The sequence below is a fragment of the Lepidochelys olivacea genome (genome assembly GCF_965140295.1).
Source record: "Lepidochelys olivacea isolate rLepOli2 genome assembly, chromosome: 21".
Classification (NCBI taxonomy): Eukaryota; Metazoa; Chordata; order Testudines; family Cheloniidae; genus Lepidochelys; species Lepidochelys olivacea.
Genome location: NC_140431.1, coordinates 8,027,457 through 8,054,381, shown reverse-complemented (window position 1 = coordinate 8,054,381; position 26,925 = coordinate 8,027,457). Strand labels below are relative to the sequence as shown.

At 47.7% G+C, this 26,925-nt stretch overlaps 1 protein-coding gene across 5 annotated transcripts in view; it reads left to right on the top strand.

Annotated features, from left to right (window-relative positions):
• Nucleotides 1-26,925, top strand: part of SOX13 (SRY-box transcription factor 13) — a 90,563-nt gene that overhangs the window by 25,059 nt on the left and 38,579 nt on the right. Inside the window, exon 1 of one of the 5 annotated variants that reach the window (XM_084611282.1) lies at nt 4,231-4,465. The exons of the other annotated variants lie outside the window; for them this stretch is intronic. The gene's annotated coding sequence lies outside the window, so the exon portion shown is untranslated. Of the gene's footprint in view, nt 1-4,230; nt 4,466-26,925 lie in introns of those variants that run through there. 5 annotated transcript variants of the gene reach the window in all.

Genomic DNA, 26,925 nt, shown 5'->3' with positions numbered 1-26,925 from the left:
GTAATTAAATTTAAGCTAGATTTAATATTGTAACTGTTTGGTTTGTTTGGCTCTCCTTGTATGGTTATTACCTGGCAATAAATAACTTTTATGGATGAGCTAGTTGCTTCCCTCCCTCTCTCTCTCTTTTGTGTTTTTGGCTTCCCCATTTGCTCTGCAGCAATGCTCCTCTTACCTAAGCTAAAGATCCCTGCACCACCCAAAAATCCTGTGGGGTTTGCTCATCAAGTGGGTTACGACCAGAACAATTTTCACATGAAAGTGGGGAGAGGACGTGCTGAACCTGTGGCATAGGAGGGTGGCAGCTTGGAAGTGCTGTTCGACCCGGCCTGCTGAGTCCAGGGACATATAAAGGGTCAGCTTGGGAGTGCTGATTGACCCGGACCGCTCAGACGTGCTCTGTTAATGCGTGTGTGTGTGTGTTCATCTGATTCTGGGGCTGGAGGAACCCAGCCCTGGGGAACTTAGGTCCTGCCGGATAGCTCCATTGGAGGGAACTTGCAGGAGGGGGAAATAGAGTGCCGTATGAAACCACAAGTGATGCAAGCAGTACATTGATAGAATTACAGAACTCCCCACCCCCCCAGAAGAGTAACCCTAAGAAATGAGCATACCCCAAAGCAACAGGCAAATCTGGTAACAGATATGCCTGTGTTTTTTAACTTTTGAAATGTTAGGACAGTCAAGTCTGCTCATCCATGGCTTGGCTAGAGGACTTGTTGGAGGTCTTGCGGGATGCTCTTTAATTGAAGGAATATACTGAATCATTAACAAAGACTTCTTTTATCCCAAATGTTAATTAGGCATTGATGTGAGGTGTCAAGAGAAACAAACAAAACCAAAGTTAGAAACACCCTGACTACAGTGGAGTTATTAGACTGTAAACTCTCCATGGCAAGGAGTGTCTCTGTTTGTGCGGTGCCAAGCACAATGGGATTTTGATTCTGAGTGAGGCCCCTGAGTGCTACTATGATAGAAGTTATTATTATTAACAATATTAAAGGGGCTTCCCAGGGCCTGGTGGGAAGGTAGCACAGTTTGTTGTGGTTGGAATTTTCAAAAGGACCCACTGAAATGGGATTTAGTTCTCAAACTGCCCTTGGCTCATCCCAGCTTTTCAGGTTAGCATGTCTAGTGCTGGGGAATGGTATTTGTTTGAAAGCAACGCAAGGAAAATTCTGCATGTTCAATTCCCCCCTGCCCCATTCTGAATGAAATGAAAATTTTTGCAATTTCTGATAATCAGAAGTCCAGGGGGGAGGGGGGAATAGGTTTGGATCAATCAAAATGTTTTGTTTAGATAAAATGTTTCATTCCAATTTCAACATTTTCATTATATATATAAACAAAAATTCTCAGGGAAAAGTTCTGCTCTGAAAAGGTCGAAACAGAATATTTTTGACATTAACAAATGTTTTTTTCTTGATTTGCCCCCCTCCCCCCCATGAAATTTCATCAGCAACGACATGTTTCCGCACTTTGCATCCTTGTGGAAGTCGTGTTCGTTCCGCAGCGTGTTTTGTTTTGCACGAATTGGCATTTCCAGCACAAAAACGTTCAGTTGGAAAATTTCCAACCAGCTCTATTTGATAGCTCTGGAGATGGCAATCGAGCTAGAAAACAAGCAGCAGGAGTGTAGGCTTCCCCCACAGACAGGCCTCACCCCTGGCCTAGAGGGACCACCTCTGAGAGTCAGAAGGCAGTTCAGCCTGACCAATTTAATCCTTGGTGCCTTCGCTGAGCCTGAAAACAGTAAGAGCCATTTGTGGTGGTGTGTCCTGTGATGTGGATACCTGTGTGCTGCAAATGAGGCCCGTTTTGAACGGGCCACCCCACCGTCTTACAACGGTAACACAAGAGTGTTTTACTGGGTGCTGCTCTTTAGCCTGTTTTATCGACTCGGTGAGCAGAGTGATCTCTGCTGGCCTTGAAATCTATGTATCTGTGCACGCTTTACATCTGGCTAGGAGACAGAGTTGGAGATTCTATGTTTTGGTATCTTGCTCTAAATAGACACTGCCTTTTAGCAGCAAGGCAATCCGATGAAGTGAGCTGTAGCTCACGAAAGCTCATGCTCCAATAAATTTGTAAGTCTCTAAGGTGCCACAAGTCCTCCTTTTCTTTTTGCGAATACAGGCTAACACGGCTGCTACTCTGAAACCGGAGTGTTACTGTGGTTGCTAATAGACTGGACAAAGGAACTAATTAGTCACTGGGGCTCTCACATGACAGATTCAGAAAGATGGGCTGTTTCTATAACTTTAACTAGACCAGGCATGTTCCAAGGAAGTTGAGCTCTGCTTTTGGGACTTCCCAGCTACCAGAATTATAATCTCCTGGGGAAAGTGCTCCAGATTCAAAATAGCTTTTCAATCCATCTCTGGGAATGAAAACATCCTCCTTGATGCTGGTGCAGAGGGAAGGCAGATGTGATTGCTGCTTTTGAAAGTCAGCAGGACGACATATTTGTTGTCACAAGAAATTTAAAAATTGGGCATTAGGACATGGGCCTGTCAACACACGCATGCGGGAGCGTGGCCTGAACAGCAGCCCCCCAGCAGCAATGTGAACTGGAGATTCCCTCTGCGGCCTTACCCAGTGCATGAACAGGGCAAGACTTGGCTAAGTCCTAAATTTTAAATCTCTGATTGTCCCAAATTCTAATAGTAACTTTTGGGTGCCCAAGCAATAAATAACACCTAGTGTCTTTCAGCCATCTCAGACTCAGTAACACTGCTGCGTAACATCACCCCCATTTTACAGATGGGAAAACTGAGGCACAGAGAGGGGGGCCAGGACTTGTTCCAGATCATACAGCTGTCTGTTGAGAGGTTTTTACACCATGCCAACCCTCATGGGGCTTGAGAGCCTTTCCAGCAAGCCTGTGGCAGAATGGGGAATAGCACCCAGGGGCCTGATGCAGAAATTATTGGTTGAGATTTTCTGACCTGTGTTGTGCAGTCAGACTAGATGATCATATTTCATAACAGTCCTTTCTGGCCTTAAAAGCTAGGGATCTATGAACCTAGGTGTGCTGGTTTCCTGGCTGGTCTACGATCCACAGGCGCAAGCTGGTGTGCAGGATGGAGGGCCTCTTAAAGGCTCTTCCCCATCTGATTCTACCATGAAATCAAGATGGGAGGAGTGGGCAGGGATCCCCAGCTGTCTGCATGAGGGCAGCAGCCACACACGTCACATCTGGCCCAGGCCAGCTCCTGAAGCTTTACTCCATCGCAGTGTGACCCTGGAGTGCTTTGAGATGGTCCTTGCGACAGGGGTGGGACGTACCTATCAGCTGATGAACTTGGTGTGGTACTACGGGACTGCACAAGTCTAAACAGAGCGGCTTACTGCACTGCATCCTAGACAGCTGCCCGACCTGGGAGAGGGTCGTGACACCTTGAAGGACGATCACGGAGAAGCCATCAAGACTGTAATCTGGGCAAGCATGCCTCGTGGAGCACATGTTTCATGGACAGAGACCGGGGTTGTGCTCTGTGCAGGCGCCAGCCATTGCCACATATAAGCAGCTATAGGAGAGAGAAGCCAGGAGGGACTCTGCCCAGCCTGAAAGGCTGGCAACCCACAGCCAGGGTGAGCTCAGACTAGGGGAGGGGACACGTCAGGACTTTGAAAACAACAAAGACCTGTAAGTCTGGAGAGCTTTAAAAGTCTAGGGAGTATGGCTAAGCCTGTGTTGTGTTCCTTGCTTGCCGGCCACATTGTCTCTTCAGGGGTTAAACTAGAAGCCCAGCAGGACCACAGCCTAGGTGGGGCTCTGGGGAGCATGTGCAAGTGACCGGGCGACTGGGGGGGGGGGCGCAGGTGCTGGTTGCGGGGTCTGGGGAGACAGCACACGGGAGGACCCCCGACAAGAGGCCTGAGCCAGGCAAAGTGCGCCCTGGAGACCCAGAGCTAGCAGCAGCGACTCGATGCTACCCAGCCCCAGTCGGCTAAAGCAACGGGGGCGGGGGTCGCCTTGTGGCAGACGAGCGAGGGTAGGGAGGGGCGCTTTGGCCGCCGGTTGAAGTGGCTGGGAGTGGGGCCGGGGCAGGAGGAAGCCGGCTGGGGAGTTGCTAGCAGCCGGGCGCTGCCTGGAGAGGCAGAGGGCAGCCTGGCCCGGGACTGCTCCCGTTGCAAGCCCAGCCCAGCCCAGCCCCGGCGCGTGGGAGGGGGGATCCCTCGGCAGCTGGGGGCCGGCCGGGCTGTGCCTCCCCTTCTCCCTCCCTCCGCCGCGCTGGGGCAACTCCCCTCGCGGGGGCGGGGGCTGGCGCTGCACGGAGCCCGCAGCCGCCGCCGCGACTCGCACCGGCCGCCCGCAGCATCCCAGTCCGCCCGGCCCCGGGAGGGAGCCCGGCCCCAGCCGCCGCCGGCCCCGCAGGGGGGCAGCCGAGAGAGGCGCCCGGCGCGGCGCAGCGCCCAAGCCGCGGGCGGGGGCTGCCCGAGGACGCAGCCCGGCAGAGTAGTAAGTGCCGCCCGCGTCCCAGGGGGGACCTCGGGGACCCCCAGCCCCGCTTCCGATCCTTGCCCCACTTCCCCCCCCCGTGCACTGCCCCCCTTATCCCCCCAGCCCCGCTTCTGACCCCTGCCCCCCTCCTCTCATCCCCCCCTCAGCCCCGCTTCTGATCCCTGCCCCACTCCCCCCCCGGACCCGTGCAGTGCCCCCCTTATTCCCCCTCTGCTCCCCTCCTCTCATCCAGCCCCACTTCTGATCCCTGCCCCCCTTCCCCCCCATGCACTGCCCCCCTTATCCCCCCCAGCCCCGCTTCTGACCCCTGCCCCCTCCTCTCATCCCCCCCCAGCCCCGCTTCCGATGCTTGCCCCAGTTTCCCCCCCCCGTGCACTGCCCCCCTTATACCCCCCAGCCCCGCTTCTGACCCCTGTCCCCCTCCTGTCATCCCCCCCCTCAGCCCCGCTTCTGATCCCTGCCCCACTTCCCCCCCTGGACCCGTGCAGTGCCCCCCTGATCCCCCCTCTGCTCCCCTCCTCTCATCCAGCCCCACTTCTGATCCCTGCCCCACTTCCCCCCCCAGCCCCGTGCACTGCCCCCTTCCTTTCATCCACCTCCGCTTCTGACCCCTGCCCCCCTCCTCTCATCCCCCCCAGCCCCGATTCTGACCCCTGCCCCACTTCCCCCACCGCCCCATGCACTGCCCTTGTTATCCCCCCTCCTCTCATCCCGCCCCCCAGCCCCGCTTCTGACCCCTGCTCCCTTCAAATTCCCCCCCAGCCCCGTGCATTGCCCCCTTCACCCCGCTTCTCCCCCTCCTCTCTCATCCACCCCCAACCCCGCTTCTGACCCCTGCCCCACTTCTCCCCCCCACCCGTGCACTGCCCCCCTTATCCCTCTTCCGCCCCCCTCCTCTTATCCCGCCCCCCAGCCCCGCCTCTGAATCCTACTCCCTTCAAATTCCATGGCCCGTGCGCTGCCCCCTTCTGCCCCCTTCCTCTCATCCTCCCCCAGCCCCGCTTCTGACCCCTGCCCCACTTCTCCCCCCTGTGCACTGCCCCTCTTCTCCCCCTCCATTCCCCTCCTCTCACCCCCCCAGCCCCGCTTCTGATCCCTGCTCTCTTCAAATCCCCCCTCCTGCCCTGTGCACTTTCCCCTTCACCTACCTCCATCCCCCCCCATACCTTCCGTCTCACCCCCCCAGCCCTGCTTCTGACCCCTACTCCCTTTAAATCCCCTGCCAGCCCCGTGCACTGCCCCCTTCACCCCCTTCCATCCCCCCTTTACCTTCTCTCTCACATACCCACACCCCCCCATGCCCCCCCCCCGTCCGCTTTGGGATCCCCCCCGCTGAGCCCTGCCAGCCCGTGTAACTTGCAGGGAGTTGGGCAGCTCTCAGGTTCAATGCACTGAGCTCCCATGCCCTGCAGGCACAAGGAGGGAGGGATTTTGCGGTTCTGACCCCTGCCCCTTTGCTTGCGGGGCTTTTATTTCCTTGTGCAAATCTTAACTTGATTCCTCCCCTCTTCCCAAACCTGCCAAGTCTCCCCCGCCTTTATGGGGGAGGGGGAGATCCACTTGTTTTGAATTAAACCTAAAACAGTTTAACAACAAAACAAAACAAGTTTCTCCCTCCGGAAAGTCCACTGGTTGCAATAGTGTCCCCCAGTGTGCTTGGATCTTTAAGACACAAACAGATCCTAGGCTGGGGACTACATCAGAGCACTTGTAATAATCCTGGCAAGGAAGGCGTTAACCCCTGTATTCTCACTCTGCGCTCCCCCCTTTGCATAAAACCAGACTGTCAGGTTTTCTGTTGCTTCTCACATTTTTCTGTTTAGCCTGGCCTGGCCTTTCCTGTTCCGTAACTGGACATTATAAGGGCCTTGATTATTGCCAGGCGTCACTGGATTTAGTAGGTTACTGACTTAATGGTACAGGTCAGGTGTAAGGGATTCTGTGGGATGGGGTGAGAGCCCAGGGGAAGGGTTTGTGTGGGGCTCTACAATTGGGAAAAGAAGCAGACACTTTCTCCCCCTCTCCCCTCATGGCTTATTTATGACATTTCTCACTGAGCAGGGGCACCGTCTCGCCAGCCAGTCTGTGGGTCTCCGCAGTACAATGATTTCATAGTAAAATGGGCAATAGATTGGGTGACACTCTCCATAGACACAGGCACCAGCAGAGGTCACCACGCATGTGGTAAAATAAACAGGCAGACACATATTGGCTAAGATGGTAAGGTGCAAGATGAGCTGGTAGCTGGAATCTCCCCCTTGGATGGAGTGATTTATTTTTTGCAATTATTTTAAAATTCTAAACGCCGCTTATTTCTTCCCTCCACCCTTCCACAAAGAAATGTCATGGTACATTTATGCAGCTTTTATTTACTAACATGCTGCATCTTTGGGGACTGCATATACCAGAATCCCAGTCATTGCTCCTATAGAAAGTGTAGCAGAGAGAGAGTCATACACAACTTGTAAATATCCCACCTGGTCCTTTAACTTGTTGTTTGTTGCTGGCTTTTTCATGTGTTTTTTCTTCCCAGTGATCGCATCAACTCAAAGGATTCCACAAAGGAAATATTTATACTGTGTGTTTAGAAGCAAGGAAGAGTGTTATGAAATCCGTGCAACAAAACTTGATTGCTGTGTGATGCGCTCCGATGTTAGGCTTTGTAAATAGTTTTTTTTTTTTCTTTAATAACAAAATTACAATAATAGGGCTACCAACAGAAAGGATTTTTAGTGCAATAAATGCTGAGCTGTGTCACTTTTTCTGGTACCTAAACTAAAACAAACCTAGCAATTTTAATATTATGATCTTCCTTTAGTGTGAATTATCATTAAGCCAGCATTTATGACCAGCTTGAAAGTGAGTTTCAGTACTTTAGAGGCCCAAATTCATTCCAAACCAGAAGGCCCTGTGTATTGGACAGGGACTACAGATGAAATCCTGACCCTACTGCAGTCAGTGGGACCAGGAGTCCCCCCATGCACATCTGTCCCCTTTGTTGTTATTCCAGTCTCTATATAACATATAGAGCACAACTGTTGGTACTATACAAATAATACATAAATAGTGTCAGAGGTGAATTGCAATAGTGCACTGGGGTGAATTTCACGCACCTTTTGGAATAGTGGTTAGGTAGTAAATTTAAAAAGACAGTTACGACCATCAGTTTTGGAGGTTAAGTAGACCAATTTTCACCTTGGATAGTGTATTTCACCCATACAGGACCCTCAAAGTGCTTTAGAGTTAAATAATTCAATAAAAAAGTTAAAATAATAGCGGTAGGAGAGAGAAATGAAGAGATGTATGGCTCAGGGAGAGGTGAGTGATAGGTTTTCATGTGAAATGTGCAAACAATTAGAAAGCTGGCTTATTTCCACCTCAGGCTAATAGCTTCCAATATTTTATGCTAATCAGGGATGCCACCCAGGAAAAACTTGCTGACAATAGTCACTTGTTGTTTAAGTCTCAGCTACATCTTCTAAGATACTTTAAGTACAGAAAACGTGATTTTGGATTATAGATTTTAAGGCCAATTATATCATCTAGTCTGGCCTCTGTATAACACACCTGAGAATTTCATCCAGTTAACCATGTATTGTGCCCAGCTGCTTGTGTTTGTGACGCATGCAAATTCGTTGTAGTTCATTTTAACTTTTACACACTCCATCCTTTTGACCATCAACTTTTGTTTTAAAACATCAAAGCCTCTGAACCCATATTCCACTTCAAAAATACAGGTGAAGTCTGGAAAATGTAAGGGTAAGCAGGAGAGAGATGTTTCTAAGTGATCTTGCCCCTTTACAGAGATTTTTTTTTTACTGACCCTCCGTTTTCGATGTAGGTTTGTTTAATCTCTGTACTGAGAGTACATCTGCCGCGGGTTGAGATTCCAGAATCACTTTCTGTCATAGAAGAACTTCCCACTCCAGATCTGCCTTGGGAATCTGTTCTGTCCTTCTCAATGTTAGCTGGATACTCTTTGTAGATGGGTGGCAGTAGGGTTGGGGTGACCATGAAATTTCCTCCCTGTCAAACCAATTTCCTGAGGAGGAGGTGGTTTTTTGGACTGTTTTACTGAGTGAGTTCTGGCAATTTTAAAATCTCCCTCTCTGAAACAAATATCCCAACACAGTCTCTTAGCTTTATCCAGCCAAGTGTCTCTGTCTGCGATGCTTTCTCCTTCTATGCTTGCCAAACCAAAGCACCCAAACAACCCCCTACAGAAAGCAGTCTTGACCAGCAAAAATAGCTTGACTTTAAATCACTCTGACTGACTGTCTATTATAAATGGATTTACATGTGCAGCTCTGACCAGTCTGGCATTTGGTAGCTGGTTAAACTGGAGCTGGCTTTTAAAATTGTTCCTCACTTGAGAGGTTTAATTTGGTTCCTGGGGTACTGGAAAGGGCACTGCTGTGAGTGCAAAGTGTGTGGCGACGTAAGCACAGTAAATCTATTCTTTCAATGGGTTTATTTTTACATTTGCTATTTGTTCAAGAGGCCCCCAGAGCGCCTGCCTGAACTTGCCGTTTTCACACTCTGTCTGTGTGCTTCCTGGAATCAAGACTTATTAGGCCGAGCGACAGTCACTAATATTAAAAACAGCTTGTGGGGAGAGGGGTGACTCAGGGAAAACAGCTTGTGGGGACAGGGGTGACTCAGGGAATTGGAAATGAGCTTCAGGGATTTTTAAGGTCTTAGGTTCAAGTCCAACCTGCTGGCCGTCTCCTGGCTGTGAACTGAGATTGTGGGTCTCAGTTTAGTTCCCTGCAGAGGTGTCACCATCACAATTGGCTCCTTGGAGTTGGTACACAGCAGAGGCCAAGGGCCTAATGTGCCATGGTGACTGGACTCCTCTCAGTCCTACATCCCCGTACCGTGGTAGAGGCCCATTAGTGTGGCAGCATGAGCCCCAAATGAGCTGGTCTTCGGTTGGGGGTGCAGAGCCCTTCCTGCTAGATCACTGCTGTTTGTAGAACCGTACAGTGTAGACAGGTGTCTTGAGAGTCAGTCTGTAGAACCGAAGGGCTGGAGGGCCAGCGATCTGCAACACGGAACATAGACCGCTGACTCGGATATCCTGCGCTTGCCAGCGCAAAGCGGATTGAGACCTGCTTGGGCAGACTGCCGTGAGAGCACCTTCCTGTTGGCTTTAGGTCTTCAGGTTGTAAACACTAAATGTTGTTTTGGGGTTTGTGTGTATGGGTAACAGTGGATGTTGAAATAGCTGCTGTTACGCTGGAGACGGCATTTAACAAAAGGGTGCTGCTAGGAGCATGCACGCGTTGCTTGTAGAGCTCTGGTCTAGGTTTATGTCTTCCACTTCCGCGTCCACAAATGCTCAAATACATTGTTTTGGCAGGGGAGGTGTATTTGCTGCTGCATTTTCTACAAAAAAATGTATTTAAAAAAACATTCAGAGATGAGCCGCATGATTGCTAACCCATTCCTCCATACACCACTATAGAAATCAGTTTATGAAAAGCTGGCATTATTCTTTGGTCGAGTGTGGACAGTATGCCGAGTGCAGTGCAGAACATACAGGAGGGACATAAATTATTACCGCCCCAGCAATGCAGTAAATTGTCACAATGCAATAAGTTATAGCACCATTCGCCCTTGGCCCTTCCCTTTGGGAAATATCCCCTGTGAGCTCAATAGGCTCTCTACTGCACACTGTAAAGCTGCCCCTGACTTCATTGAGAGCCGTGTACAAGTATTTCAGGCCAAATTTTGCCCCGCACTCTAATGAGCTTCTAATCATTGGATCCCCCTCAGGCTTGACTGAGAATCTCTTGGGTTTGGAGCACTGCTGTCAGTTTAAACAGGAGGGAAGTTGGCAGAGCCAGAGGCAGCCACTTTTGGAAGATTTTCTGTTATTTGGAAGCCCTTCTTCCCACTCTGCACTGAATCCACCTGCTCTAAGGCCATGTGTCCGATCCTGGAACGGGTCCAGTCCTACACAATGGCCTTTGGTCTGAATGAGTTCCACCAGATCAGTGATAAAGACGGGATAAAAATGGGCCAGGATTTGGCAGACAGAATGCGGCTGCTGCATTTTGCTCTGGCTCATCACAAAAGTGTCCCAGCCATTTGGGTGGGTCAGTTTAAAAAAAAAAAAAAAAAGAGCAGGAAACCTTATTTAATCTTGTGACTGTTGAAGTCAAAGGGACTTAAACTTGCTTAGAGTTAAGCATGTGCTTAAACTGTGCTCAGGCAGAGCCTGAAGCCCTCCAAACATTGAAACTAATACCCCAGACTTTGCCCAGTGCTTTTGCAGTGGTCTTAAGTAAACATTGTTTTCAAGTTGAAAGCTACTTCTGTTCTTCATATGAACATTGGGTAACTGCATTCTTTTTCGCTCCCTTTCAGTTCCTGCCACGATTTGTAGCCATATAGCTGAAGAATGCACATTGGGAGAAGTATCTGAAATTCTACTTTTCCATAATGTAATGCTCCATTGCATCTATGCTGGCTTTAGGCATGTGGCCATTACAAAAGATGCAGTCTAGTGCCTTCGCAGTCCAGGGCACCTCCCCCCCCCCAGGTTTCTTATCATAGAAGTGAGTGAGGTAAAATGGCTTATAATTAAAGCAGCCTTGAAAATTTGATGTGAGAATTTACTAGTCCAGGCACAAAATCTACTGGCCTGGCCTTTCATGATGATTTAGTGATGGTGGAAAAAACCCTACTAATACTTTACTTGCCGGAAAAGGAGACAGCAGCTGAGTTGAATTTTGCACGAGTGAGTTAAAGGGATGGTGGGTAGTGCAGATTCTGAAAGTGGTTTCTGGGGGCTCTGATTCACTTCGCCCTTACCCAGGTGAAAATACTGAGTGATTCCATGGGGTTAATGGTATAAGTGAGAGGAGATTCGGGTCCTGTGGGGTTTTCTGTTTGTTTGTTTTTTAAAAGGACTGCCAAACCCTTGTGTTAATAGAAATGTTTCAAGAAATTAGCAAAAATAGCTTCCTCGCTTTTGTTGTTGCTGTCGCATGTTTGGGTCGCTGCCCTTCCCTGAGGTTTGCTACCCAAATGGTTGCAGCCCTGTGTTAACATGCAAAAGACAGAAATCGAAACTGACTAGTAACAAGCGTCAGTCTAGTTCAGTGTTTCTCAAACTTTTGTACTGGTGATCCCTTTCACACAGCAAGCCTCTGCGTGTGACCCCCTTTATAAGTCAAAACCACATTTTTTTCATATTTAATACTATTATAAATGCTGGAGGTGAAGTGGGGTTTTGGGGTGGAGGCTGACCGCTCGCGACCCGCCTCCCTCCCCCGTAATAACCTTGTGACCCCTGGAGGGGTCACAACCCCCAGTTTGAGAACCCTTGGTCTAGTTAGTTTGGAGGATGTGGTGGTTAAAATGCCAGTGGCCAGTCTACCCTAGCCCTCTCCCTCTGGTGGAGCTATTGTGGGGATGTCAGGTTTCAGAGTAACAGCTGGGTTAGTCTGTATTCGCAAAAAGAAAAGGAGGACTTGTGGCACCTTAGAGACTAACCAATTTATTTGAGCATCAGCTTTCGTGAGTTACAGCTCACTTCATTGGGTGATGGAATTTCATGACACAAAATCTAGTGTAGACAAGACTTCGCAAACCACCTTATTAACAGTGTTAGCACCGTTGTGGTCACATCTATTATTAACATTTATGTTGCAATAGTGCCTAGAGGCCAATGAGCATGAGACCCCTTGTGCTACGTGCTGTAAAGACAGAGAGTTAATAGCAGTCCCGACCTCAGTGAGCTTAAGCCTAGGCTTCTAGATGAGCAGACGTCAGCCCCTTTGCTTCTTGCTCCCTGCTTGTTCCAGATATCGGGGAGATGAATGGAGTCGCAGATTACAAATTTAGTGCTAAATAGCAAAAAAAAAAAAAAAAGAGAGCCAAACCCAACCAAAGCACGCTTGGCTTGTAAACAGTGCCCTGGGATTGGCCAATTGACTGATCCTGGCTCAGGATTTGGGGGTTTTAATGATTTGCCCCTAATTGGAATTGGTAGAACAGAGGCTATGTCTACACGGCAAGCCGGGGATGTGACGACCCTGCTCGTGTACACTTACTTGGGCTAGCTGTCCTCAAGCTAGCATGGGTATAAATAGCAGCGTAGCCACAGAAGCACAGGTAGAAGCCATGGAGGCACGGCTGAGCAGGGCCAAATGCACACCTGCCTGAAACTTGTGGGGTGGACTCGTCGTGGCTCAGCTGTGCCTCTGCTGACGGTATCCTGTGCTACCACATCTACACTGCTATTTATACTCAGCTGACCTGAGAACGTGTACGTGTGTAGGGGACTCGCATGCCTAGTCCGTAGTGTAGACATAGCCAGAAAAGTCTCCTTTGGAGTACTGCTTCTTCCCTGTGCTGCTCTTACCAGATCCTGCGCCCTTCAGGGCAGATGTTCTCCTTTTGCGATTTGTGTACGTACAGCTCCTAGCACAATGATTCCTGATCGGGGTTTTTTGGTGCTCCTGCAGTACAAAATAATGGTTAATAACACATTTGGAGTGGGCTTGGGGAGGCCTGGAATAATTTATTCTAATTCTGTGGGGTTTTGTGTGAAGTTCTCAGCGTTGCTGGTACATTAATCTTTGCTACATATACACTTTTGAACCCCCGTTTGCAGATTGTTGGGATGCAGAGAGAGGTAGCAGCCTACGGACTACAATATAAATCAGTGGTTCTCAACCAGAGGTATGCATATCCCTGGGGGTACATCAACTCCTTATCTAGACATTTACCTAGTTTTACAAGAGGCTACGTTATTAGTGAAGTCAGGACAAACTAACGTTTCATACAGACAATGACTTGTTTATACTGTTCTCTATACTATCCACTGAAATGTAAGTGTAATAGTTATATTCCAATTGCTAATTACATGGTAAAAATGAGAAAGGAAGCCATTTTTCAGTACGAGTGTGCTGGGACACTTCTGTGTGTGATTTTTGTAAGCAAGTAGTTTCTAAGTGAGGTGAAACTTGGGGGTCTGCAAGACAAATCAGACTCCTGGAAGGGTTACAGTCATCTGGAAAGGTTGAGAACCACTAATATAAATAACCAGTCAGACTTTGTCCTGGAGCTGTGTGGCAGACCAGGAAGTGGAACATCCTGGGCCCAGTTCTTGCACCCGTCCTGATCCACAGTATACAAATCGCTCCCACTGAAGTCTGTGGGGGTTGCTCGCATCCTGTTGTTGGCAGGGTGGGGGAGAATTGAGCCAGAAAGCCCCATCCATCCTTGGCTTTGGGCACCTATTAAGCATGACCTTGACAGCAGCCAGCCCTGCTCATCCAAAGAAGCTCTGGCACAGTGGCACATATTTGCTCGAAATAGGAGCTGGTAGGATGTCTGCCCCTGTCACAGGTTACCCTAGTGAGTGTCCAGTGGACCAGTCCCCCTCTCCCCCTCTCCAGGAGACAACAGAGCCATCAGTGCTAGGCAGAGATTCCATTTACTTAACAGAATGGGACCAGCAGGGAGCCACGGGATGAGCCAGGCCTAGGAAGGAAGAGAAACATTTGGGTATGGGGGGAGGGGAGATAGACGGAAGAGGCCAAGGTATGTGAGACTGAACAAAGAGCTTTGGGGTGATAAATGGCCATGGGAGCCCCCCTTGTTCTCTCTTTTTGAGGCCTGTTTGCCCTGCCAGAGTGCTATAAAGGGGCCTTAATGTCAGTGAGAATCAGGCCCCTGGAGACTTATGCTATGTTGCCAACTCGCATGATTTTATCGCCTGTCTGGTGATATGTGATGGTTTTTAAGTCCCCAGCTCCTGGAGTCATGTGATTTATGCGAGAGTCTCTGCTTTAATTTATGAAATGTCATTTTCTAGCCATTGTGGAGAAAGTCTGGAAAACATGATCCCTAGAGTCTCAAAAACAAGAGGACAAATAAATGAAACCAAGATGGGTTGATTTTTTAAGTCAAGCTCAAGATTCTTGAATGGCCCCACTCGTGATTTTTGAACGCTTGTGCTTGGCAGTGCGGGAATCCAGTGTTGTTCAATGGAATTCACCTTTCAGGGCATGAAATCTCCTGCAGGACAGGTGGAATTTGAAAGCTGCAGGGCTGTATTCATTGGAGGGAGGGAGCATTGGGAAGATTTTGGGAAACTTCCATGGTGCGTGAGGCCACAGGTTGCAGGCAGTTTCTGTGGGTGTGGAGCATTTATTATGGGCATGCTGGAATGGAATTCCAGAGTTTCTCTTTTGTTAGACTAATAGAGACCTCTGGTCTATTATTGTACCTTGCTCTGATGGCAGAAAAGAGAGATCTCTTGGGGCGAGAGGTTTGTACATGAGCGTGCCTTAAGGCCTTGTCTATCTACCAGCAGACATATGCCCATATAATTCTACTGCTGTAGTTACAGTGCTATTGTGCTGGGCTGTTGATGGAGGATAACAATTTGGACCTTTAACTAGAACCTTTCTGGTGTAGATCTCAAACTGCTTCATGGACAAGTTAGTCTCTCAGCCCCACTTGTAAATAACACGCTGATTTTACAGGGGTGAACTGAGGTGCACTGAAGGGAAGCAACTTGCCCATGGCTTCACTGGAAGCTTGTGACAGGACTGAGACTAGAATCCAGGTCTCCAGACTAGAATGCCAGTCCTGTGTCTTGAACCACAAGTCCATGCCCTTTCTTGCCTGTATATAAGCTCTGGAGGAGACACTGAAATGATTCTGATGGCTAGGACAGGCAGGAATGCAGTGTCTTGACTTTTAGAACGTATTACAAGAGCACTGTGGGCCCAGCGGGGTGGAGTGGGCAATAAACACAGACTGGTCTACAAAAATACAGCCATGTCTGCTGGTCACACTTAAAGCAGTGTGTGTGTCTGTCCGTCCATCCCTTGCGGGCATGCCGGTGCTTCTCCTCCCAGGCCAGAGAGGGGTGTGTTTTGGGGTAGGGGGAACCCCAGAGTGATTGATTGGTGGGGACAATATGGCATGCGATGGTGTGATGCCATTAAAGGTTTACAGCCTCCTTGACAACTGGTGCTAACTGTTTTTTTTTTGTTTAGAAATCCTTGAGCTAGGAGGGAGGGGAGAGCAGGCGGTTTTCTCCTCTGCTTTTGATCGGCAGTGCCCGGGTAGAGCGCTCCCCTCCCCAGTGCAAGAGAGCGCTCTGCGGCTACAGCAGCCTGGCTAAAGCAAAAGGGAGAGAAACCTGGACTCAGGCGTTGATTCTTCAGCCTATCGCTGACTCTCTGTGTGTAAATTAAATGGACGTGTAGCGTGAGGTTGGAGCAGGAGGCGATGGCTCTGAGCCTTGGGTTTTACATACCTCCCAGCCCTGGAAGGGCAGACCCCCATTCACTCCAATAGGCTTTGGATCAGGCCCTGGGGGCCAGCTGAAGAAGCGCTTAACACCCAGGGTTGGGGCCAGGTTTTCAGTAGAGCACTACACCCCATGTGCTGAGCTCTCCTGATTACCCAGCTCCGGGTGAGCTTGCCCTGGTCCTCATTTTCGGTGTGAAGCCTCGTGAAAGCCTGTGATGCCCTATCCCAAGCAGCAACGACCTAGTCAATGGGGCCGACCCCTCTTGTGGAGCTTTCAGAGTGCAGCTCTTGTGGTGCGGCCCCGATCCCTCGTGGGGGGTCCCAGCTCAGTCCGGGTCAACACCAGCAGTGTTCTGAGCCCCTCTCTCAGACTGGGTTATGCAGAGAACAGCAGGCAGCTTGGCAGTTGGCCGCATTATGACTCTTGCGGCCAAGTGTGAATTTGTCAGGCCAGTGTTAAATGCCTTCACTTGCTCTCATCCTCCCTGCTCCGCCCTCGTTCCCTGCCCTCCCCCAAATAAACAACTGGTGTAAACATAGCTCTGTGTGTGTGTGTGGGGGGGGCAACTGTGCCTGCCCTCGGACTCCGCTTAGCCGGTCCCGAGGCGGGCATGCCAGGCCGAGGCAGGTGTAGGCAGGGGCTGCCAAGGCTCTTGGCTCAGAAGAACATGCTGCGGAACACGGGGATAAGTAAGGACACACCGGGAGAATGGGGTGGCAGAGGGAACAGGTGCTTCAGGAGCTGGAGAGACACAAAGAGCCTCTTGTCCGTTGGCCAGAAGTGGAGAACAAAGCAAACGCTTCTCCCCGAGCTGGGGGACTGGCTGCTTGGAGCGGCTGCTTCCTCAGTTGAAAGTCTCTGCTTCTTTAGTGTTGCGCAGTAAATGAAATGAAACAGCCTGCTCCCCCCAACCTCCGAGGGCACTTTCCCAATTACCTCTGGCAAGAAGGGGCCCAGCCGGAGCAGAGACAGATAAGGATTAAAGGTCCTGTTCTCAGCCGGGGCACTTGCTGCAGCTCCATTGAAGTGGACAGAGCTATACGGATATGCACCAGCAGAAGAGCTGGCCTTGTTGAAATCAGTGGCAAAACTCCATACTAACTAGGTATTCTTTAGCTCCTCAGATGCAAGGGGAAAGGGGCTGTGTCTCAAGTGTGAGTCTGCAAGATCCATGCCTAGGACAATGCTAGCATCACTGCTCCTTAAAACACCAACACCTTTGGGTCTTTGTTAAGTGCTCAGATGCTTAAGTGACTCCTTGGGGCTAACAAAAGACGCTTCCTCCTCTTTCCCCCTCTTTCCCATGAGAGACAGTGTGAAAGTGAATGGATTCCTGCTGGGTCCAATGCTTGCAGGTGATGGACAGGAGGCAGGGGGCCTCAGTGGGAGTTTCTTTTGGAAACATGAAAGCAAATGCCAAGAATACATTTAGAAAATGAAGGCAGGAGGGGGTGAGCTCTAAAAGGGTGAGATGCAGTGTTGGTGTTATCTCGGGCTGGATCCTTGTCATGCTTCGGTGAAGAGGAACATTTCTGCAGTGGCTTTAGTAGGCCTAGAAGGGATGGTGGCATGTTCTCCCTTCCTGACGTGAGATGCTCTGTTTACAGCGTCCCTGGATGGATGCAGCTATGCCCCTGTCGCAGTCGAGCTGTGCTGTGTTCCTTCGCGAGGATGAACAGGGCACAAGGCTCCTTTGAAAAGAGGGTTAGGCTCCCAGCTCGCTCTGAAATTCAGTTCCTTAGCCCTCAGCCTGGCCACGCTGTCCATGTGGGATGGCTGCTCGGGTGTGGAATGCCGTGGTCCACTTGAATAATTCTCCAGAGCTGCCGTCCAGCTCCTTCATGTGACGGTGGCAGGGAAATATGGAGTGGTTCATAAAAACAGGGCTCTCCCACTAAGTATGGCTTAATTATTTGTAGAACAGCAGCAAGCACAACCTGCCAGGCACTGTACGCACCCCCGAGATAGCACAGTCCCTGTCTCAAAGAGCTTCCAATCTCGGAAGCTGGCAAGCAGAACTCTGCCCCGGCAGGTGTTGTGGATAGATCAGGTGGGGCGGGTTGAAGCTGGGGTGTCTCACTGACTGGTAGATGCCTGTCAAGTTGGTAGGCAATAGCACAGACTGAGTTTGGTTTTGTGACCATTTTAAAATAAGGTTTGAGTCTGAAGTGACTTCTTTAAGCTTTTGGGCATAGGAGTGGCGAAAGGGAGGTAGGGAGAGAGCACAGCTAGTGAGCATGGGCCGCTTCTGTGAAAGCCTCCCAAATACGGGGTTGGAGTCCACGTTTATTGTGGCTCACTTATATCCATTTCAGCTCACTTTACAAGTAAGAAGGTGTTTTTTTCCAAGTACAAACCCTGGAAGAGTAACTGGGGATCTGAGAGTTAAGCTGGGTTCTTTCATTCTCCTAAATCAGCAGCAGCAATAATGATTTTGTGGGCCAAATACTCCCCACAGTTAATCCTGCCCAACCTCGACATCCTCAGATTAGGCCCCCAGTGACACCTGTGTGACCCCCACCAGAGTCAGTTTGGGGGAATCAGGTGAAGCTAAAAGAAAAGGAGTACTTGTGGCACCTTAGAGACTAACATTTATTTGAGAATAAGCTTTCGTGAGCTACAGCTAATTGGAACTTAGGTAACTATCCTGTTAAGGCAAGAGAAGGAGCACTTTAGCTTGCCCTCTGCTAGCTGCTTTGGCTCTACAGGGCTAGCAGGAATAAAGCGTAGTGAAAAGGTGTTTATTTTTTGGATTGTCACTAGCTCTGGCTCTGATTATGCACAAGCAGACAGATCTGTTATGTAGGACGGTGCAATCTTTAAACATGTTTTTCTGAGTACAACTGCACTTGAAGCCAGTGGGTCTGGGAAGTCTTGCAATAAATGCCAGGGGATCTCTGATAGCTACAAGTGGTTAGAAGGGATGTTGGTTTTAAGTCTCAGTGGAAAGACGGCATATCCTTCTGTACAGTGACCCACTAACACAACCCTGGGGCATTGGTTCAATCCTGAATTGAAGGGAAGAGGGCCACCTACTGAGCCATCAGCACAAGGGGCCTGATTCTCCACTCTTACCCCGGGTATAAATCAGGAGTAACTCCACTGCAGTGAATGGATTTACATTCTTAAGTGAGAGAGAAGTCTGGCGTAGTGGGAAGCCTTTGGCAGGCTTTATTTCCTTGAGAAAAGTTAAAGATTTTAACAGCAAATTGCCAAGCTGCTCCTGTCACACCAGCTAAAATCTGTCATTAAAATGTCACAGACCCATAGCAGCTGGGACGCAGCATTATATCTTTCAAACTGAATTTGTGCACAGCCATCTCAGAACGGTGGCATTTTCTGCTTACGGCAACTGTCGAAGATGAGCTTGGCTTTCAGGGTCTCTGTCTTGCTGCTTGTGGGTAAGTTGCCTAACACTCTGCTTCTTGAATTGCAGTTTGGGAATGTTTCCAGAGCTCTTTAAACCTTCCAAGGGGCTTTGCAAACCTGGCTACTTCTGGGGACAGCAGTGGTCCGAGTGCCATAAGGTAGGAAAAGGTGGAAGAGCATGCAAACAAATTTTCAGACAAAGCCCCTGGTTTTAGATGCCCAACTTGTGAAACCAACTTGGGTCTGGTTTTCAGAGGGTGCTCAGCTCTTGGGTAAAATCCAGCTCAAGGTGTAGGAAGTTGGGTGCCCAACAAATGGAGGTGTCAAAAAACCAGTGGCTGCTTCTGAAAAGAGTGGTCTTCCTGTCACATGAAATGGAAGCCGTGAAGTGTTGTGAAAAGGCTATCAGGAGGTTGATGATGGAGGTCACAAACTGACTTAGTGTGGTCTCAGCTATTGTCTTGCTGGTTCATGTACCCACTACTGTATGCATCTAAATTGTCTGCCTTGCGGCTCAAGAGTTAGAGCCAGGCATGGAAGAGGAGGTGTGGTGCAGGGCTGGGAAGGTGCATTGGCAAGAAAGGGTGTGAGCTTGTGTTCGGGAAGCTTGCACAGAAGTTACCCATGTTCAGTGGCTGTACTTGCTCCATACCTCACTTTCACCAGTCCTATGCCCAAATGCTTAAACAAGGAAAGAACAACAGGACCTTCTCTGGAGGAGAGCACTCCCCTTGAATATGACTGATGGTTGTCAATTGGTCTTGTAAGTTATATATGGGGGGGCCTGGCACTGCGCTCTAGACACCAGTTTAACTCCAGAGAGGAGAATCAAACCCACTGTCTCCTGCAGTCGAACAAAGTTGACATGGGAGTGTTGACAGTCTTATAGTGCACATCTCAGCAGTGCCTACCCCACAAACCACAGCCGCACAAGCTGCCTTCATGCTGTGAGGAAAGTGTTCTGCCAGAGAGGTGGTGCCTGCTCTTTGTGGCTGCTGAAATGGCACTGGGTGTCAGGTGTTGCTCTACTGGGATCTCTCTCTGAGGTTCTCAGATGCCAGCAGCAGCAAGGAAGGGGCAGGGTTGTTTAAAGTGGTTTAAGAAGGGGATGTACAGTCTAACACGGGCTAACGGGAGGAAATTAAGCAAAAGAAAATTTGGGCTGCCTATCCTAATAGTGAAATCTGTTACATTGGTAGTAGATGTGTAGCACATTTCATCTCAGCCTCGTTAGGGCCAGATCCCAGCTGGTGGTGTTCAGTGTAGAGTACCACCAACTTCAATGGAGCTATGAAGCCTTAGAACAGTTATGGATCTGATCCCTGGAACTTCACAACATCCCAGTGAGGTAGGTGAATGATTTCCCCTTTGGGAAAATGAGTCACAGAAAGGGGAAGTGACTGGTCCAGGGTCATGCCACAGATTAGGGGCAGGGCCAGGAATGGAACCCAGAACTTCTGTCTCTGAGTTTGCTTCAACCACTGGCCCACGATGACTTTCAATGGAAAGTCTTCCAGTAGAAATGGTGGAAGGGTCATTGCTTGAGACACTTCAAAACTAGACAGGACCCGAATAGCTTTGGAAACACTCCTGCCTTGGCTTTATGGACTGAGTGATTTTCTTGGTCTCTTCCAGTGATAACTTCTGCAACAGATTCAGGTCATTTGAGAGCAGAACTGAAATAGCAACGGTGTTTGGTTTATAGCCGTGCTGCAAACTTCACCTGATGTGGTGTCCCACGCAGCTGATTACTTGCAAAAAAGCAAGTAGAAATAGCTACCCCTTTCTGTCCTTAAAGGTATGTGGGAAGAGATGACGATCTACCCAAGATTAGTCTCTTTCCTCCAGTGCCCAGGGGAGGAGAAGGGTCTGATGTCTCGGCCCCTTTTTCAGATAGAAAAGTATTGTTTATGTATTGCTTGAGTCAAACAAGAACCTCGGTTTGTCTGGAAATGCTGAGTGTGTAGAATTGCGCACACACAAAATAATCAAGATTGTGCTTTTAGATAAGTCTGAGGGCTGCTTTCGGGTGGGGGTACAGGAAACAGTTGATGAAAACAAGGGTGGGCAATAATTGCTTTCAATCTTCCATTCTGCGCCTTCGTCACAGCGTTTCATTGTCAGAAGCCATTCACCTTTCAGGACCTTGCCGCAACTGTTAGGTAAGTTGTTTTTGTTTGTTGTTTGTCTTTTTCCTTCCGGCGGCCCAGACCCACTTCAGTTCTGTGGGATGCATGCGGTATTGTTCTGAGATTTTTAAAATTTCTTTCTTATAGATGATCAGCCAACTGTAAATTGATTAAACTTTCTGAGCAATGATACCAGGTGAAAATGTCGGCAGAATTGCAGCTGGGGGAATATATAGGGAGGAAGAATTTTAAGTACATGTGAATTTTGGGGAAGCTCAAAGGCCAGATGATGATCCCCAGCTGGTGTAAGCTGCAATAGCTCCCCTGAAAGTTCTTTAAGGCGGGGAATGTCATTTACTGTGTGTATGTACAGTGCCTAGCACAGTGGGCTCTGCCTTGGCTGAGGTTCCAGGTGCTACTGCAATATAAATATTCCGCAATAATTAGAGCTAGGGAATTTCTTTTTCAATCTAACCATTTTTTGACCAAAAAAAGGATTTTTTTTTCAAAACCCCCCCCCCCCCCACTGTGTGGATTTTAAAAAAAGGCAAAAAACTTTGACAGAGAAAAAAGAAAGCTATGTCACTGGCTATGTATTTTCAGTTTTCCCCTCTCCTCTTCTTTTCCCTTGTAACTCCCCCGCACACACACACTTTCCTGTTTTGCACTGAGGCTGGGAACGGGGCCAGGAGAACACAGTAACATGGGTTTTAAACATTTAAAAATGCATTTTTTGTTTTTTTTTTCCATGAAAAACATTGGAAAATGTCAAAATTTTTCAAATAAACTTTCAATAACATGAACTCCCTCCCCCCAAAAAACCAAACCAAACCATTTTCCGACCAGGTCTAGTTATAATCATTGACGGTAAGGGAGCTACACCAGTTTACACAAGCTGAGCATCTGGCCCAAGGCGTTGGAAAGAACGAGGGGCTGAGAGAGAGAATTTTACAATTACACACACAGAATAGATTATTCATCTGTCCGTTCACATTTTAGAGTGTATAATTTACTTCAATTTTTAAATCTCTTCTCAGTTAGTAATTCCTCCCCCCCCACCCCAATTTTCCCCTCTCTACTTCCCAAGATTTTTCAGCTACATTTGATCATGACCCCCTTCCTTTCTGTAATTTTTTCACAATGGGGTGTGGAGAAAAAGACAGACTCTTTCTTCTATAGCCTAATGGCAGGAGAGTTACTACCCCAGTTAGCTCTTTAGCATAGGGTTTGGCAGTCCCTCTAGAACTCATCCATAGCTTTTTGGGGTTTTCAATTGACAATTCTTTTTGGAAGAGCATACCTAGCTTTGGTGCGCTCTTCCCCTTCCCCCTCAAAGATTGATGGTGTTTCCGCTAAATACAGCTAACACCATGTCCCTAAAAACTAATGCAATCTGCGCTAATTAGAGGTTAGCTTTACTATATGGCAAGGTCGCACTTATAGTAAAGGGTTAATAAACAATTAATAGGTGTTATAAGCATGTTACAGACATGGGTAGTAAGCCTTACAACTGGTTATATCAGTTATAATCCATAGCTATAAGCAAACCATTGATCTGTTGGACGCTAGCCACTGAATAACCATAAATTAAAACATCCTTATTCATGTACTAACTCTGCATAAATATACCCTTAATATAAAGAGTTATCTCTTGCCATTGTGTAAAAAGAAGTTGTAAATTTTTCACATAGCCTTCTCTTGGTAAAACATCTCTGGACATTTACTAAATCCAAAGTTGTCACTTGACCGATTTTGAGTGACGTCTTAAGTTCTTTTGGCCATGAAGCTGCCTTCGTAATGACAAGAAACAAGCTGCTTGTTTAATCGTAAAGCTAGGAGTTGGAAAAGACCAGTTAGGTCACCTCACTATATGTAGGTTTCAGAGTAGCTGCCATGTTAGTCTGTACATTTTCTTCCACAAAAAGAAAAGGAGGACTTGTGGCACCTTAGAGACTAAAATTTATTTGAGTATAAGCTTTCGTGAGCTACAGCTCACTTCATCCGATGCATTCAGTGGAAAATACAAGTGGGGAGATTTATATACACAGAGAACATGAAACAATGGGTGTTACCACGCACACTGTAACGAGAGTGATCAGGTAAGGTGAGCTATTACCAGCAGGAGAATGGGGGTTCGGGGGGGAGAGGGGGAGGGACCTTTTGTCCTGATAATCAAGGTGGGCCATTTCCAGCAGTTGACAAGAACGTCTGAGGAACAGTGGGGGGGAGAGGGGGGGAAATAAACATGGGGAAATAGTTTTACTTTGTGTGATGACCCATCCACTCCCAGTCTTTATTCAAGCCTAAGTTAATTGTATCCAGTTTGCAAATTAATTCCAATTCAGCAGTCTCCCGTTGGAGTCTGTTTTTAAAGTTTTTTTTGTTGAAGAATTGCCACTTTTAGGTCTGTAATCGAGTGACCAAAGAGATTGAAGTGTTCTCCGACTGGTTTTTGAACATTATAATTCGTGACGTCTGATTTGTGTCCATTTATTCTTTTACGTAGAGACTGTCCAGTTTGGCCAATGTACATGGCAGAGGGGCATTGCTGGCACATGATGGCATATATCACATTGGTAGATGTGCAGGTGAACGAGCCTCTGATAGTGTGGCTGATGTGATTAGGCCCTATGATGGTGTCCCCTGAATAGATATATGGACACAGTTGGCAACGGGCTTTGTTGCAAGGATAGGTTCCTGGGTTAGTGGTTCTGTTGTGTGGTGTGTGGTTGCTGGTGAGTATTTGCTTCAGGTTGGGGGGCAGTCTGTAAGCAAGGACTGGCCTGTCTCCCAAGATCTGTGAGAGTGATGGGTCGTCCTTCAGGATAGGTTGTAGATCCTTGATGATGCCATATAGGTTTTGCCTAGAGGGATTTTTTATGTTTTTGAATCTGATTACCCTGTAAGGTATTTACCATCCTGATTTTACAGAGGTGATTCTTTTACTTTTTCTTTAATTAAAATTCTTCTTTTAAGAACCTGATTGCTTTTCATTGTTCTTAAGATCCAAGGGTTTGGGTCTGTGTTCACCTATACAAATTGGTGAGGATTTTTATCAAGCCTTTCCCAGAAAAGGGGGTGTAGGGCTTGGGGGGATTTTTTGGGGGGGGAGAGAGGGAGAGACGTTTCCAAATGCGCACTTCCTCTGTTGTTATTGTTAGACGCTTTGGTGGTAGCAGTGTTGAACCTAAGCTGGTAAGAATAAGCTTAGGGGGTCTTTCATGCAGGTCCCCACATCCGTACACTAGAGTTCAGAGTGGGGAAGGAAACTCGGAGTCAGCACAGGGCTGTTTCTTGTGGCATATTCCTCAGGGCATTGTCCAGTTTTAAATGACTCCAATGTGGAGCTTCATCACTTCCCTTATGAGATCATTCCACAGTTGAATAAATCTTAGTGTCAGGGAGCTTTACCTGATGTGAAGCCTAAATTTTCCTAAAACCTGTCCATCACTCAGTCCCAGTAAAGGAAAGTCTGGGTCCCACCTCTTCAGTCAGTGGAGCTGCGCCAATTTATACCAGTTGAGAGATCTGGCCTGTATGTGGATTTGCTTGAATTCTTCATACAGATTTTATAAAAACATTGCACAAGTGTGACACCAAAAATAGCTTGCTTTTTGTTTCTTGTCTTATGGCTCTTCTGTACAGGGAAACCTCGTGCAGCGAAGTCATTCTTGGCTACACAGGGCAGTTGGTGCGAAATAGCTAGGGTGTGAATTTAAAGCACAATAGATATTCCTCACCACCCTCCATGTGGATGATTTTATTCTGCGCCGAGGGCTTGATTACACAGGTCGCTCAGGAAAATTAATCTGAATTAAACAGAGATGTGAATTTAAAGTGGATTCATTGAACTGTCTTAAACCCCTGTGTGGGTGCTCTTATTTGGCATTGAAGTGACCTTAATTCAGTTTAGCTTAATTCATTTTTTAAATGAATTAAACATTCCTGAGGTTCCCTGTGTAGACAAGCCCTTATTCTAAGCCGGGGCTTCCATCTTTAAATAGCATCGCAGTTTCTGTATTGCCAACCCCGAACGTTCAAAAATCATGAGATTTTTTAAAATAATAAATAATGGGCTCATTTTATTTGCCTTCTGTTTTTTTCAGCCTCTCGGTCACACTTGCTTCATGTTTTCTAGCTTTTCTCTGCCACTACAAGGGCTAGAAAGTTTAAAAAAAAAAAACAAAAAAAAAAACCGCTGAGATTCTTATGCAATGCCTTGATTCCAGCAGCTGGGGCTCTAAGGAAAAACACTGATAATCGCAAGACTTGCGATAAAATTGAAAGAGTTGGTGACGCTGCAGTCACTAGATCTGAGTTCTGTGTAACTGGATCCCAATGTACGTGAAATTCACATGCGTTACAATCCAGGATACGGATTGTAAAACAGTCACATGCGCTGTGTCAGGATCTGCTTCGCTGCAATGAAAATCTGCATGGGGATGTTGGCTTAGGAAAGAATCTTGGTGGTTACCACCACCTAGGACCACAGTTCCCTCTAAGCTGTGCGTGTGTGAGCGTGCGCACACAGATCCTAAACCTTGCGCACACGGCGAAACACTGCGCGCACAAAAATGCGCACAGAAGACATTTTTTGTGCATGTGGCCTGTCAAAAATTAGAGGGAACTAGGACCCCAATACGCCATCCTGCTGAATGCTGGTAAAGCGCACGTGGAGTGGAAAATGGATTGTGGTTTGCATGGGCCAGCAATCTCCTCATTTAGGGTCCAATCCTATAACATGCTGAGGGTGAAATCCCAGCCCCATTGAAATCAGTGACAAAACTCCCATTGACTTGAATGGGGCCACACATGCTGGGTGCCCTCCATTGCCACTGAAAGTAGATTCACTCTGCAGGAGGTGCTCCAAACTGGGACTGATTGAAAATGGCAGATACGTTCCTTGAAAAATGTGGAATGCAATGGGGAAAAATATGGTTTGTTCAAAATTTTTTTGAGAATTTTTTTGGGGGGAAATGACATTTTTTGCTTTGTTGTAACTTTCTATTTTGGGGGTGTTTTCTCCCCTTCTCCGGGGGGGGGGGGCGCGGAAAAAAGGAAAGAGGGAAAGCTGCAAAGAATGAAATGCAACACTACTTTTTCGAGTTGAAACGGAACAAAAATGTTCAAATTGAATCATTTGTTAAAATCGGGGGGGAAAATACGTTCACGAAAATGTTCATTTCCTTCAAAGTTTTACAACAAAGCAATGCTTTTTGCCAACAAATTCATTTCCTTTTCACTGAAAATTGTTTTGTCAATTTTTTTCCTACCCGATCTCAGCACCTTCGTGTAACCAGGCTTCTAAATTAGTAAATGGTGGCTTTCCAAAGGTGAAAGCAGGTAGATAGCATATGATGGAATAATGCCATTTATTCTAATTTTTCGTTGTTTAAACCCTAGTTTGTGGAATTTGTATCCTGAAAAAGAACCTTAAATGAGCTTGAACTTAATTGTGTGTGTCCACAGGTGACCGTCATTGGAGGTTTTAAAGAATAGGTTAGACAAATATCAGTCACGGATGGTCTAGGGTGTACTTAATCCTGTCTCAATGTGGGCGGATGGAGTAGATGACCTCTTGCGGTCCCTTCCAATTCTGCATTTCTGTGTTTCCCACCTTTCTCATTATTTACTATTCATTATTTAGTATTTTCTTTGTGTTTAAAAAAAAAAAA